Source organism: Capsicum annuum, chromosome 12 (assembly GCF_002878395.1).
Source record: "Capsicum annuum cultivar UCD-10X-F1 chromosome 12, UCD10Xv1.1, whole genome shotgun sequence".
Lineage (NCBI taxonomy): Eukaryota > Viridiplantae > Streptophyta > Magnoliopsida > Solanales > Solanaceae > Capsicum > Capsicum annuum.
This window is the reverse complement of record NC_061122.1, coordinates 205,962,123-205,976,802: the sequence shown is the minus strand read 5'-3', so window position 1 is coordinate 205,976,802 and position 14,680 is coordinate 205,962,123.

Sequence of the window (14,680 nt, the reverse complement as noted above, 5' to 3'; positions counted from 1 at the left end):
TTTAGTGAGTAATTTTGGGGTTAATGAGAAAATAATGCCCCTATTAATGTCACAAATTGTGGTTTGAATGACTGTGTTAAGGAAAAAGGACCAAATTGCCCCTTAACCCTTTAATGCTAAAGCTGGAAGTTCCCCGCCTCTGCGCCGCAAACCTTATTTCTGGGGAGCGGCTAGTACGCCGCAAACCGTATTTTAGGGGAGCAACCTCCATGCTGTGAACTCCATTTCGGGGGGTGACCGGCGCTCCGTGGCCCTATCGCGGAGGGTTACTGCCTCCGTTATCCAAACACGCCCCAAATCTCATCCAAAACTCTTTTGAGATATACCTTTAACATCCCTAAATATGTTTCAACTCAAAAACTAATGTCTCGGGGTAGGGAAGGCCGAGAATAAAATACTTAAAGTTTTGGGGTCTTGAAAATGACTAAGTCCTCAACACTTAGTGAAAATTCCAAGCCTTGGACCCCTTAAGCATGTAACTAAAATCTAAACCGAGCTTAGAATCTTATGGGGTATACAATATCTCCCCCTTGGGATCATTCGTCCATGTAACTGGTTAACCTGAGAAACTGCAGAGACTGAGAGTCTATACTAAACACTTATAAGTTGAAACATGATCAAATAACAGTGTCTAAAATAGGATACATGTTACACGGGCTGAACTGATTTCATGAATGCATGTTGTGACATGAGAATAGTTGTATAGCTAAAACAGAGAACGAAAAGAGTTAACATAAATAAAACCATTACCTCAAGATGATTATGAATTTATGGAGAAAAGATAAGGATATCGGGCTCGCATATCTATTTCTATTTCCCAAGTAGCTCCCTCTATGGACTGATTTCTCTATAAAACCTTAACCAAAGAAACTTCTTTATTCCTTAGCCTACGAATCTGACAATCAAGGATATTAACTGGGACCTATTTGTATGAAAGGCTATCCTTAACATCCACACTTTCTAAAGAAACAATAGAAGCTGAAACATCAATGCATTTCTTTAACAAAGAAACATGGAATATTTGGTGTCTTAAAGCCAAATCTGTAGGAAACTATACCTTATAAGCTACCTTCCCAAAGCAGTGCAAAATTCTATATGGTCCAATATAGCGGGGACTGAGCTTTCCCTTCTTTCTAAATCTCTTCACTAATTTCATAGGAAAGTTTTCAAACAAATCGAGTCACCAATATCAAACTCAAGATCCCTTCTCCTCACATCTGCATAAGATTTCTGATGACTTTGGGTTGTCTTCAGCCTCTTTCAAATTAACTAAACTTTTTACATTGCCTTAAACATCGAATCTAGCCTTATCAAAGCAGCCTCACCTGCTTCAAAACAACCAATAGGAGATCTACATCTTCTCCCATATATAGACTTAAACGGAGCCATTTAAATACCAGAGTGATAACTATTGTTATAGGAAAACTCGATCAAAGGTAAGTGGTCATCCTAAATACCTTTAAAGTTAATAATACACGCCCTCCATATGTCCTTCAAGGTCTGAATGGTCCTCTCTGCCTGACCATCTGTCTGGGGATGGAAATTCATACTAAGATGAACTTAGGTACCAAGACCCTTTACGAAATACTTCCAAAAGTGTGAGGTAAAATGAGTACCTCTATCTGAAATGGTAGACAAGGGAACCCCATGCAATTTCACTAACTTCCTAAGATAGAGTCTAGCATAATCCTTATCTAAATACGAAATATGAACTGGCAAAAAATGGGTTGACTTGGTCATTCTATCAACAATGACCCAAATTGAATCATGCTAAAAATGGATACGAGGCGATCCTGTCATAAAATCAATATTCACCACCTCCCACTTCCAAGTGGGGATGCTAAAACCTAAAGTGCACCATTAGGCCTATGGTGCTCAACCTTAATCTGCTGACGGTTCAAACACTTAGCCACAAACTCTGCAATATCTTTCTTCATACCACTTCACTAATAGATTTCTTGCAAGTCACGGTACATCTTAGTGGCTTTGGGTGAATAAAATACCGTGCACCATGCACTTTTGCTAATATTCTTTGTCTCAAACCATCAACACATGGAACACATAACCTTCCCTAACAACAAAGCACACCATCTCCCCTAGGGAGAAAACCTCCACCTTCTGATCTCTAACCACCTCCTTCAACTTAATTAAACTAGGATCCCTGTCATGCTTTTCTTTTACTACAACAATCAATAAAAATTCCAATCCATTTTAAACTCATATACTTCCTTCGGCCGAATCAACCAACTAAACTCCTAACCTAGCAAGATGATGAACCTCATGGACTAAATGTTTCTTACTAACTTCTAAATGGGCAACGCTACCCATAGATAATCTACTAAGGACATCTCCCACTACATTGACCTTGCTGGATAATAAAATACACTCATATCATAGTCTTTCAATAATTTAAGCTATCTCTTCTGCGAAGATTTAGGTCTTTCAATGTGAACACATATTACAAACTCTTGTGATCCATGAATACATCAACATACCCCATAAAGGTACTACCTCAAAATTTTTAAGGCAAAAATAATAGCTGCCAACTCAAGATCATGGGTCGGATAATTCTTTTCATGGGCTTAAGTTGTCTAGAGGCGTAGGCTATGACCTTTCCTCTTTGTGTCAATACACAACCAAGACCAACTCTAAAAGTATCATAATAAACTACGAACCCATTTGTTCTCTCCGGAAAAGTCAAAACTGAAGCAAAAGTGAGTTAAGTCTTCAACTCTTAAAAAATCTTCTCACAGAAATCAGATCAGTGAAATTTAACCTTATTTTGGGTTAGCCTCAATGTGGGGGAAGCAATAGAAGAAAACCCATCAATAAACCATTTGTAATAGCCATCTAAAACCAAGAAACTCTTGATATTTAATGGAGAGACGGGTCTAGGCCATTTTCTCACTGCTTCGGTATTTTGAGAATCAACTCGAATTCCATCACTGAAAACTATGTGACCAAGGAAAGCTACTGATCTCAACAAGAATTCACACTTGCTAAACTTAGCAAACAACTAATGATCTCTAAGGGTCTGCAACACAACTCTCAAATGGTCTGCATGATCATTCTCACTACGCAAATAAATAAGGATATCATCAATGAAGACTATGATAAACATATCCAAATAAATAAGAAGGCATTATTTGTAAATGGGACAAAGGATGAGTTAAAAAAAGAAATTCAATAGGGTTCATGCTCTTTCGCACGACATGAATACAGAAAGAAGGAAAACTTTCCTAAAATATCTTGTAGACCCTTGTCCATAAGTATGGCCCACTTCACACCTATGCATATGACGCTACTCAACGTGACTTTCAGACACCCTAGGACACTTTAAAACCTGATGCACTGATACCAAGTTTTTTCATAACCCAAGGCCACCCCCTAGTCGCGACACCATGCTTAAGGTCATAAGTGACCCCAAGCTAACTCATGGTCTGGTACATGCTATGAGTACTGAATGAAATGAAAGTGAAATAACATATGTGGAAGATAAACCAATAAGGTATGTCAATCTGAATATTGAAATATATAAAAGACATGTCTAAAGTATCTGATAAATATTGGACACTAGATTGCCTGTCTAAAAGCCTCTAAACTTACAGACATGATGGGACAAACCCCCAACAAACTCTAACTGAACTAAACATAAGGAAATTCTGAAATAAGTAGAATAATATGACACGTCGTCAATGGATGATGACTCACCAATACTATTGTGGGGAACTGCTGAGCTGTCTAGGGATGATTGGGAAACTGTACATCTGAACCTATGTTATAAGACAACATAGCGCAAGCAAAAAGTATGCGATTAGTACTTTGAATGTACTGGTACGTGAGGTAAGGACTAACTGAAATACATGTGGAAACTGAATATAGGTACATGAACATATAAAACTGAATATGCAAGACCAAGTATTTTGACACATAGACATTATCTGAATAACTAGTGCAATTTGTATAAATGACTAAATAAATGCTGAAAACTGACTACTTAGTCTTGCAAAACTGAATAGAAATAGACTATAAATACTGACTGAAACAACGGTAGCTATCATGTAACCAAAATAAGCCATGGATATTACCATGGAGTCCAATGTATGACCCACGTTGAGGAGGGTTGTTCCACCCTTGCCATTGGAGTGGAACCTGAACTACAGTGAACACTAAACTGAGCCCAATTTAGGCAAAAAAGGAAATTCTCTTTGGAGAGTCCCTAGATTCTTTGAGGGCACATAGTATCTGGGAAGTAGGATGCACTGAACCTACACTTCCCTCTCGGTTCTAAATCTTACTCCCAACTGAATAACATTGGTGTTATTCATGGTTCAACAAAATATGGTACTGTACTACCAAGGATCAACTTGAACTTGAACATAGTAATGAAATCATGGTCTGACTAAATTGTAATTTGAAAAGACTGAAATAGCAAGTAAACACATAGGTATCGGGTGTTCATAATCCGCCAGTACTGAATAATTACTAATATATGATAACAACTCATAGTAATATGAGGTCATAGTTCAGGGACTTAAAACATTGGACAGTTCAATACATTAGTATAACACATAAATTTAAGCATGGGAATGTATTAAACTTAGGAAAAATACACTTCATCATCAAAATAATGAAATTCAATAAAAAATATTAAACTTTTTGTTTAAAACATGAGTAAGTACAACATTATACTTTTTAGTCCCTTAAATCATATGATAATGCTATGCTTTCAACACATGAGGATTTGGGAATGAACCCTAGGTTAAAACATTTAAATTCAACTTGAAAATCAAATATTTGGGCACAAACATGAAAGATTAACCTTGTTAAAAATCCCACATACCTTAATTGAATGAATTTTATAAGAAACATTCTAATCGAAACTTAAATCCTTGTGTTCTTGAGATAATAAGCTTGAGTTTTTCTCTTGGGAAGAGAAAGGGTTTATAGTGAGTAATTTTGTGGTTAATGGGCAAATAGTGCCCCTATAAATGTCAAAATTGTGGTTTGAATGACTAGGGTTGATGGAAAAGGACCCAATTGCCCCTTGACCCCTTTAATGATGAAGCTAAAAGTGACCCTACACCATGGGAGTGCTAGTGCACGTGGACTCTATTCTAGGGGATCCACCTCCACACTTTAGACTCTATTTCGGGGGAATGACCAGTGCTTTGTGGCCTTATCGAGAAGGTTCATTGCCTCTACTATCCAAACAGGCCCCGAATCCCATCCAAAAATCTTAAAACACTTCTGAGATATACCTTTAACATCCCTAAACATGTTTCAACTCCAAAACCAATGTCTCGGGTCGGGAAGGTTGATAATAAAATCCATAAAGTCTTGGGGCCTTTAAAATGACTAAGTCCTCAACACTTAGTGAAAATTTCAAGCCTTGGACCCCTTAAGCATGCAACTAAAAACTAAATCGAGCTTAGAATCTTACGGGGTATCACATAGATACAGACTCAGGACTGGAGAAACACCTGGTATAACTAAAGGACAACCCTGTAAGTAGGTTAGCAAATGCACCAACAACCCCTCCAAGAATGGGGAAGGTGAACTCTAAAGAACTGGAGTAAAACTGATACCCCCATCCTACTTATCACGAGGCTCAAGGGAGAGTCCCCTAGAACTCCTCCAAGATAGGGCTGATCCATAGCCTGATCCATATCCTTGAGTCCATCCATGACTCAAGGCCGATCCTATTGACTAAACTCTCTCTCCAGAAATAGGCTCTACATCCCTAACCTCACAGGACCTAGTCAACACCATCCAGCAAAAAGAGTAAAACATTACTTAAAACACATGGTATGAAAGAACTTGACACAATAAGGAATAACTTAAGGAAATTTTCCTAAAGACATCATATATCCTCTCTAAAACTGATACGGACGTCTACGTATTGATCCACAAGACTCTATTAGACATTCCGTTCTGACACTGTTGAGACCAATCAAAACCTAGCTACTCTGATCAATTTGTCATAATCCAAAATCCAAGGGTCATAATGGCACTCATTGTGGTGAACCTTAATGAGTAAATCTATCACACAAACTGGTATACAAAAGGGAAAAGACATAAATACCCTAAGGTAAGGCTTCTATATTGAAGCCAAACCATATAAGTATATTAAATGTGGAAAGAATATAATTGACAACAACCACAACTTCCCAAAACCTGGTGTCAACAGTATAAGAACGTATCTAGTATAACTCAAATCCAAATAAAATACATAAGATGTCCAAAATATAAGAGGGACTTTGTCTTTTATATGATAGTAAGGACATAGTCTATAAAAAAGATAGTAGAATATATCCAAACGCCTGAAAGTTAACAACTACCTTGAAGGAACCAGATATCACCCGAATCAACCAAGTTGGGGCACACTCGAACTAGGACATGCATCGAAAGGGTACAGTAGGCATGAGTATGGTCCACTTGTACTCAGTAGGTACCATAGGTCGACCGAGTAAAGTAGAAAATAAATCATATAAAATATACACTAAAGGTGCATCACCTGTAATAAAAAAATATCCCACAACGGTAGTCCACACCACTTGGACTAACAGTTCTAGTTTACTTATCACATATATTACAATAAGACAACTAGGTAGAACACAAATATACATCATATCACATATGCTTAAAAACAAGAAAGAACTTGTATATACAAGATAGTCACATACAATTAGAACAAGATAGAACATATAAAGCTATGACAAGTCAATATGGCAATTAAATCACAACATGAACAAAATAAAGTAAGTCCAATCTATAATAAAATGATGATGATGCTAGAGGTTGTGCGACGGAGGTAAGCCTACCAATATGGGACCCATGAAGGGTTCGTCAACCCATATACAATTCATATATCCATATCTCCTCTCTAGTGTATCCTCGGGAAGGATTTTATAAGGTATAACACTATATCTTTCCTGGCATATCCCTCGGGAAGGGTTTAAAAAAGGTGTTATCAGTGATTCTCAGATGTTGCCACGATGGTATAATTTATTTCATGAATGAGTATGATATGAGGATTTAATTCTCACACCTGTCACAATGAGTATTTCCACAACCAACCAAAATGATATATTTCCACAACCAATCACAATATTACATTTCCACAACCACATGAGCAAATATCCACTCATTATTTTCGTTCATCTATGAATTTCCATAGGTTTCATATGCCAACAAGTATGAATATATACAATATGACAGCGGTACCACAAAAATACATTTTCAATAACATAATACAATTAATCACATGTATTTTAGGATATCAACATCACATAGGCCCCCACACGATCAAACATATAGCACAATATCTCAATTTCAATAGTTGCATCACATATTGGCCCCCACACGAGCACAACACATAGATAGCCATTTATCATGATTAGTTCTCACACTTAACATGAATTTTTTACTAATATTTACTACCCAACCCAGTCTGAAAGAGTTAAGCCATAACCTACCTCAAAGGACGAAACCTGTCTACAACACTTCAACCATAAAATCCTACTTATCACAAACAGTCTCAAAATCAACTAAAACCAAGAAATATAAAATATATGTGTCAAAAAAAGGCTAACAATACATATATTGCCCAATTTTGGTTTAGGGCAAAAAATGACCCCAAAATGGGTTTTTGAAAAAGAAGAGCAAAATCATAACTTTACTTCAAAAATGTGTTCTCCATACCTTTAGGAATCTAGACATGAAAACCCAAGTCAACAAATGAGATTCAAATCAAAGAAAAATCATTTTTGAGCTTTACCGGATAAAACCTTTGAAATCCATTTAAAAATCAAGAATCGAATTATTTTGAAGATGAAATTAGGGAAAACTAGTAATAATAAGATTAGAAAAAAGACATCATTTACCCCCCAAAATTTTCTGCTCAACTTAATTTAGCACTTAAACTTAACTTCTGTTTACCCCCTTAACATCTTTAAAGTTTATTAATTTTACCCCTCAAGCTGACGTGAAATTTTTTAAAAAATTAAAAGAAAAAAATGTGTGAATATTATTTTTCTAAAAAACTATATATATATATATATATATATATATATATATATATATATATATATATCATCTTATTCTTATACCCCCACCCTCATCCCACCCCCACAATAAGTTTTCCTCTCCAAACCCGCCACCAACAGCCCCCCTCCTCCTTCAACCACCAATTTCACCACCACCACCCCCTTCCAAACCCCCAATTTCTTCTCCTTCAATTACCAAATCCTTCACCCCACCTTCAATTTCTCCTCCTTCAACACCTTGACTTAAGATCATTAGAAAAAAAGAAATTTAGTTTCCAAAATTAAAAGTTATCTTTATGGATTTGAAAATTTGAAATAAAATTTAAATTGAAGAAAAGTTATTAGCGGTGATTTAATGGTGGTGATGGTGTTAATGGTAGTGGTGGTGTTAATTTTGTGTGTATTCTTTTGTAGGTTTGTTTTAATCATTTTCCAATGAGTTTTTCTAGAATATGTCGGAATAAAGAGTTTTGAATTACGACCTGGTGATGAAAATATGTGTTTTTCAATGAGTTTTGAATTTCCAGAATAAAGGAAATTAATTAAACACATATGTGTGTATCATTTTATTGTCATTTCTTCTTTTAGTTACTACGTACTACTTGTCAATTTGGATGAAAATCATCTTGTATACTGCTTATTGAGGATAAGGAATTCCAAGTTTTGGAGAATCTGCAGCTAAAAGGAAATGGAGCCTCCATCTTAATATCTTTTTGTTTCTTCTCTCTTTTTAAATGTTTCGGCCCAGTTTACATGATAATGGCTATTGGTAATATGCTTTAAGTTTGAAGAAGATAGAAATGAAGGAGAGGGGAGAGGTGGGGTGGTTTGAAGAAGATAGAAAGGGGTATATTTTTTTATTTAAAATATTTAAATATATTTTATATATATGTAAAAATATTTATATATATAAAAAATATTTATATATATAAAAAATATTTATATATATTTAAAAAATATTTTGCTTGCGTGGCTCTGACGTGGCGCTAATGTGTATGCGAGTGTAATACACTCTCCGTTGTGAGAGTGGTATTCAGTTTTGAGGGGTGAAACTAATACACTTTAAAGATGTTAAGGAGGGTAAATAAACAGAAGTTTAGTTTAAGTGATAAAGTAAGTTGAGCGGACAAGTTTAGGTGGAAAAGATGTCTTTTCTCATAGGATTAAGAATATTATTCAAGTGAAAAGATTAAGAATTTGAGGCTAAATCAAGTACTAAGGTTTTGGGATTTTTGAACAATTAATCAAGAAATTTGATAAAGAGAAAGGTGAATTCTCACCTTAAATCCATAAGAGAATCAAGAAATAGATGTTAATCTAGCTTTCCAATCACCCATAAGGTTCACTTTTAAGCTCTCACACTATTTTAGGGATTAGGTCTAAAGAGACGAGACAAAAAATGAGCAAAAATCGGGTAAAGAGGAGTAATTTATGCTCATACTAGGTTACAAGGTACATAAGGCATAAAACTCATCCCTCAAATGAGTTTTACCCTCTATGATCCAGGTTGCACAAACAACCTGGTGCACCAGATTTTCTAAGTCCAAAACGGGCTTCGGTAGGGTGCTCAGGATTCTTTTGGAATCTGATATACGCAAACAAACTATGTAATCACACTAAATTCGACAATCCAGACTCAATGGCGATATTAGGATTTCAAAAAAATATTATTTTCACAAAGTCAACCTCCGAAATCCAAAATCACAATTTTCCAAACCAAGAATTGAAATGAGATTTTAAAGACATAAAACCACACCAAATATATTATCACTCTAAAATCAATGATCCGGATCTGCTGACGCATTCCGTTCAGACATCCATTGCATGAATAAAAATATAATCATGTAAGGCCATAATAAGGCTCTCGAAGCTACCAAAAACCACAATATCGCATAAATGATACCAAAATGCATAGAGAGTCATGCCACTCACCGCCATACCCTAGAAATACCATAGTAGGGGGAGGGGTAACATAGTAAAATCATGCAAAATTATAATTTTTTTTGCACAAATTTTATATATTTCATCAAATTTTAGGTCGTTACACACTTTCTCTTTCATGGGCCTTGAGCAAGAGAAAATCCCTAATTCTTATAGTCATGTGCTTGGAATAGTCACTATCCATATACCAGAGATGACTACTTTCTCTTTCTCTTGCCTACACACATAGTCATTTGTTAGCCTTTGGAGCCCATTTTTATTTAAGTTCCTAATAAGGAGACAGAGGAAAAATAAGATTTTTTAGGTCCATGCAGGTAGGTTGACGATTTTGATCCTTGTCCCATTCTTCATGTTATAACACTCAAATTTATAAAACTTATCAATCTTTCTAATAGGAGAAGTTCTTGTTGGACAAGAGTTTTTCATATGTCCATTCCTACCACATTGAGCATACAAAAGATTGTCTTCCATATATACGTATTTGCTGTGAAGATTTAGATCTTTGACAGGTGAGATTAGTTAGGACTTGAGACGAAGTAATCCACTTAATTGACTTTTCAAGCTCAGCTTTGATCTGGACCAGGTCCCTCTCAAGCTTTGAGTTCCTCTCCAAGGAGATAGTCAAATCCCATTGAGACTTAATCAATTTCTCCTCAAGCTCAAATTGAATTCTACTACCTTTACCTTTTTCCTTTTCACTAGACTTGGTTATTTATGTAAGTTTCTCATTCAAAAAATAATTTTTAAAAGACACTGGTTGATATTTCTCTTGTATTTCAAAATTTGCACAGTCAAACCAATTTTCTCTACTTCAAGATCAACAAGATTTTTATTTAACAATACCTTTTATTTAGTGAGATCACATATGAAGTCAACTAATATAGTTGTAAGGGATTTTAATTCCTTAAGATTGCAATCCTTAATTGTATTAATGTCCAGAATAGTTACCTTATTATCATCCTAATCCTCAGATTTGGCTGTAAGAGAAAAAAAAGGAGTCATAGATTTGATCTTCATCTTCTATCACCATTATTAAACCATCCTCAGGTTTTTAGGATGTCTTTAATTCATTGGAGGAGTCTCCCTAGGCTTCAAGAGCTTGTTTAACCACTTTATCAGCTGTAACTCTTCTGTTGAATCTTTCAGGGACCCAGACCTTCTTTTTCTATTTGTATCTACCATCCTTGACATAATCTTTGTACTTAACTTATGCAAGGGACATTCACTGATAAAATGACTAGGCATACTACATTAGTGACATTTCATTTCCACTAGAGTATTTGCTAGAATTTCCTCTTCTTGGAAAACCTTCATTCTTTCATACTATCTTCAGGAATCTTCTTCTGATGTAAGCAGAGTCTTCATCTTTTTCATTTGACTCTCTATTTGTTGACTTTAGGGCCAAATTCATATCATTCTTTGATTTATTCATTTCCTTCTCTTGTTGTTTCTTGAGCTCATGAGTCTTCATCTGATAAGTATTTTTTGATCACTAGCTTTAGTAATTGTATCCACCTTACTTTTCCATGAATTAGGCAAGATGCTAAGAATCTTTCAAACTTGTTTGCTTGGCCTGATTACTTCATAAGACCATGTAACTAACTTGTTATAGCAACAAATCTAGTATGCATCTTTTGATTTGATTCACCTTCCTTTACGCTAAAGGCTTCATAATGAGAGGTTAGAATATTAACTTTTGATTCCTTGACTTGACTTGTACCTTCATGAGTCATTTGTAAGCGTTCCCAAAACTCCTTAGCAGATTCACAAACAGAAATCTTATCGTATTCATCAGGTCCAATACCACAAACAAGAAGTTTCTTAGCTTTAAAGTTCTTCTCAATTTTCTCCCTCTTATGTTCACCAAATTCCTTTCTAGTTTTAGGAACCGTTGAAGTGAAATCTCCAAACTTCATTGGCCTCATGGGAATGTAGGGTCCATCAAGGATTAAATCTCATAACTCTCTATCTTCGACCATGATAAAATTATATGTGCGGGTCTTCCACCATCCATAATATTGTTCATTAAACTGGGGTGGTCTCGTAATGGATTGATATACTTATAGATTAGATGGTTTAGCCATTAGAGTTGATCCTTCCTAAGTGCCCAATATTTAGGAAAAACCCGCACTGATACCAATTGAAGAAATTTCGATGCTACCCACCAGACTAAGGACTCTGAAATGAATAACAATGAACTAGAAATAAAAAAACAAAAATTAGATGACACAAGAAACCTCCTTGCTCAAGGAAGTAAACCACAACATACCTCATAGGTGTTCTCAACCACTTCACTATCTTCAAGTAATATTGAATATAGACTTCGTAGTTGTAAGGATTAAACTATTAATCATTAAATACCTTGCATCAACTCAATTACAGGACACAATCTATAATAACTCTATTATTACCAGTAGAAATGACTAAATCTAGTAAACTCAATACACATACTAACTTTAGTCTTGTAATGTCAACTAACTCTAGCTGACGTTGTTACAATAGATAAAAAAGAATGTTACAAACAAACCTCGAACAACTTTACTACAAAGAGTAGGTTTACACTGTTAATAACACGAAACAAAGACTTAATTACAACAAGAACTCATGACAAAACAACTTTGATCAAGCAAATCCCTATTGCGGTTGAGGTTGTGTTATGCTTTATCTTCAAGAGAAATTTTTCCTTTTCCAATCCAAAGAACTAGGATTTTTTTACCATTTTTTTGCATATATATGACACATGAAAATTCAGAACTCTTCTCAATGGTCAAGGTAAAAAGGTTGTTGCACTTCTTCCACCGTATCCACCAACTTCCTGCCAAAAGAACACAGAACGATTGTAGTGATAACTTGCCAAAAAGTGAACAAAACCATTGCACCTAGTCCCTGAAGGTTTGTATTCATCATCAGAATTATGCCAGTGTCTCTATAGGAACTAAGTCCCTACAATGGGTTGTATATCATCAAAACTGAGGACTTAACAAATAATATTCCTCCAATTAGAGTTTTAAGGTTCACTTGTGGTTGCCCCATCATTGCTAAAATCATGCCACCAGTAGAGCTCTTCTCTATTTTTGGTAGTATCTCCTCGGTTTGTTGTTTGTTTATGTTATTCTATAGTTACCCCCTCTCGGTTATTAGGCCAGACTAGGCAACCTATGCGAACATGCATTGAGATAATATTTTAATCATTCTGATGTGCATTTTGATTCAGAAGTCATAATCTTAATTAAAAACAATTGAGACTTAAATATTTCACGAAGAGAAATTATATTTCAATACATAAATAAGGGTAAAATCATCAAAAACTGCTAGTAATTAATAATTTCTTACATTTTGTTTGGATGGTTGTTGCATATTATTTCATAATATAGAGTAATATGTTGTGTTGTATTGTATCATACTGTATTTTTTAATGAATACAATGTTTTTATATATCGTATCATTTTTCAGGGTTACATAATATCACACATCAATAATTTTAAAGATAAACTTGCAAGAAAATATAGACACAAAATGTTTCAAACACACCCAATCAGTCTTAAAAGAAATACGACTTTTTATTATAACCTAACAATGAGTTTGTCACAATCCTAACTCCATCTCGGGTGGTACCCATACAAACCCTTTGATGGGAGAACCATCAAATCCGAATATCCCACACCAACACTAATCATTTTCAAATGATAAAGAAGGAAATTCCATATTAGTAACAATATCTAACAGTTCTACACAAATCAATGCGAAAATAAGTCAAAATGTCTAAAATGCCTCCAAAAACTTAAGGTCATCGTACCAAAACATCTAAACAAAATAATTTATGAAAACAACCTGGAAAACTAGCAATAATTAAACTATTTGTGCCTGAAACAAGTGAACAAGAACATAGTTTAGGAAGACTCATGGCTACTTAAAAGATAAAGTTCACCCCGGAGTCAGAAATCGATCACTGTCTACAACCAAGTCTCGTTTGAGCCACTGAAAAATGCTCCGTACTCAACAAAAAAAAGAGCACAGAGTAGTATCTGTATAAAATCACTGTGTACTAATAGAGTCATAGGCTAACTCAACTTAATAAATAAACAAATAACCAATAATTTGTAAACAAAAGCAACCATGTAACAATTAGCAATTATGCCTTCACTTAACCAGTCTTTACATATTCAATTAACCAAGTAATTAAGAAAAAGCATAGTACAAGTACACATAATCATCCTAGTCAATTACCATGACTCAACCTCGTCATAATTACCTCTTTATTAAACTTCAACAATATTAACTCAGTTCAAGTATCAATAGCCCAAACCATTTATGGATCTAAATAAAAACAATAACATAATTCGGTTCACTCAAGAAATCAAAATAGCAACAACAATATAACCTCGTGCACTTGTGACATAGTCAAACTCTTTAATATTGTTTCCGTACATGCTATGGGTCCTATAAATACTCACTATCCAGGACCTATAGGGGCCGAGTTAAGTACATGGATCAAATAATCCAGACAACTTGTGTCTATCACGATTATCCTAAATCAAGTGTTATACCACTATTATTCCCACATTTCCACCTTTATGCTCTTTAAGATCTATCAATTTCATGACGATTAGCCTTTAATAGTTTATCTCATAATATTGATCCATGTCATAACATGTACAATCACAATATGAGATAATTTAATCACACTTGTG